Here is a 2,585-nt window from a genome sequence, read left to right on the forward strand (position 1 = left end):
ACTTGAGCTTGTATGTAAGAAAACCCCCTGCCCCGAGACTGCTGTGCAAGAGAGAGAGCTTGCGTTGTGGGTACTCCAGTTGACAGGCAGTACCAGTAGAGTTCAGCCTTTCAGCTGTTCCTGCTAAGATATGTAAGCAAAATTGTCCTACATCCTCCAGACCAACTCACCTGCCAGCTGAATCCCACCAAGCTTTCACAGTCAATGTGCCACATGTAGCAGAAGAATCACCCAGCTGATCCCTGCCCTCTATTTCCTGACCTATTAAACCATGAGATATAATAAAATGGTTATTGTTTGAAGCTGCCAAGTTTTAAGCTGGTTTGTTACACAGTATCAGATAACCTCAACACCAGGTATATTGCTTTACAGCACCATAGCTTAACTCCCACTTTTAGAATTAGAGCCAACTGGTCTTGGAGGAGAATGCCTGACATTTTTTTTTTTTAAGATTTTATTTATTTATTTGACAGAGAGAGACACAGCAAGAGAAGGAACACAAGCAGGGGGAGTGGGAGAGGGAGAGGGAGGCCTCCTGCTGAGTAAGGAACCCGATGCAGGGCTCGATCCCAGGACCCTGGGATAATGACCTGAGCCGAAGGCAGACGCTTAAAGACTGAGCCACCCAGGCGCCCCGCCTGACATGTTGTTAAATGACTAAATGAACTAGGTCAGGCAAGCGCTGATCAAAGTCACGGATGGTCTGGAGCAGACCACTGGGAATGATGATGGCTTTGTTGAAAGGAAACCAAGACCCATGAGGGTTGTTAAGGAGAGTGGTTCAAGAGGAATCCGAATATGTGGGGTTTTGTCTGAGTGTTGTATAGAATGAATTACTTCAGTGATTTGGGGGAGTTAGTAAGAGAGGGAGAGATCCAGAAAAATGATTTTAGTTCCCTATTTTGGACACTGAAGTTTTTAAAAGATTGACTCTTTCTGGAGAAGAAGGGAAGAAGGGGGCCAGAGAAAGAGGGTATAAAATCACTGCTGCAGTCCCTCACATGGAATATCAACAGAGAAGTGAGCAAAAGGAAGATGACACTGGACTGTATGTGGGGATCTCATGAAACTAAACACCAATTAGTTAGCCATGGGATAAAGTAACCACTCATTCTGGTTTGCTTGGCATAGTCTCAATTTAAGCCTGCTATTCTGGGGTAATTATTAAGAACATTCTCTTTCACTCTCAAAAGCATCTGGTTTAGGATATAAATTATGTGTTTGCCTTGTTTCTGGGGGCCTGTGTGGCTCAGTAGAAGAGAGTTTGAACACACTGTATCATCTTATTAAGATAACATAGAAGGGGTTTATTGAAAGCTGTGGGATTTTACTAATATTTGTCTTTAGAATTTGATATTTCATATATTCAACAAATATTTAATGAGAGCCTACTATACTGTATTCTTTCATACATGTGACTAAATACTTGGGGAATGTAGGAGTGAAAAAGTCTTGTGTGTTTGGATTAGAAATGTTATCAAAGGAGATCCCACTGGCCAAGACAGCTTTAAGTTTTGATGTATCCCCTTTTTATCTCTTGGCCAAGCACAGAGCAATGCCAGTTATAATACAAAAATAGAAAACTAAAAAGACACAGACTCAAAAACAAGACATAACATATCCATGGGCCAGAAATAGAACAGAAAGGTAAAGCAGAGGAGGGCTGAAGCCACAGTGCAGCTGGGCATCTAGTCTGGAGGCTGGCAGGCAGAGATGGTAGCCTAACTCTGGCAGGAAGAAGGGTCTAATGGCACTCAGAAAAGCTAGGGATGGGAACCAGGCTCATAGCTTGAGGTCAGGGGTTCAGTGGGAAGGGAGGCTCTTCTGCTTGTGAAAGTAGAGTAAAAAAGTGTGTCATTGCTAGCTACTGCTTGGGCTACAGCTTTTAGCAGGTAGAAAGTCCAGGGAAGAAGAACAGTCTTGGCCTAATCAGCAACTGACCAAGCCACCCATAGATCTTTGAACATTCACCATCTCTCTCTTTAGCAAAAGTTTCAATGCACCACTTCAAGGTATAGATCTAGACTAGTGGCCTGGTGGAGAGTACTGAAAACCACTAAATAGGAAAGGAGGAAAACACACAAAGAGAACTATCTCCCACTTAAAATGAGCCGCAAATCAAAATTCCAAAACATATGAGGAAACCAAATACCCAAAACAGCAATTAGATTTTAAATTTATTCTAGATCTATGTTATCTATTATGGTAGCCACTAGCCACATGGATTATTTAAATTTAAATAAAAAGTAACTAAAATCAAATAAAATTCAAGTGCTCAACTCTCATGTGAGTAATGGCTTACCATATGGGACAGTTGAGATACAGATCATTTTCCTCACTGTAGAAAGTTCTATTAGGTAGTGCTGTTCTAGACGAAATATACTTTAGGGGACAGTCTAACAAAGATCTTAAAATAAATATGTTTAGGGGCTGCCTGGGTGGCTCAGTCGGTTAAAGCATCTACTTTTGGCTCAGGGCATGATCCCAGTGTCAGGCTTCCTGCTCAGCAGGGAGTCTGCTTTTCCCTCTGCCTACCCCGCCCCCAACTCATGCTCTCTTTCTCTCTCAAAATCTTAAAAAAAAAA

Source organism: Neomonachus schauinslandi, chromosome 1 (genome assembly GCF_002201575.2).
Source record: "Neomonachus schauinslandi chromosome 1, ASM220157v2, whole genome shotgun sequence".
Classification (NCBI taxonomy): Eukaryota; Metazoa; Chordata; class Mammalia; order Carnivora; family Phocidae; genus Neomonachus; species Neomonachus schauinslandi.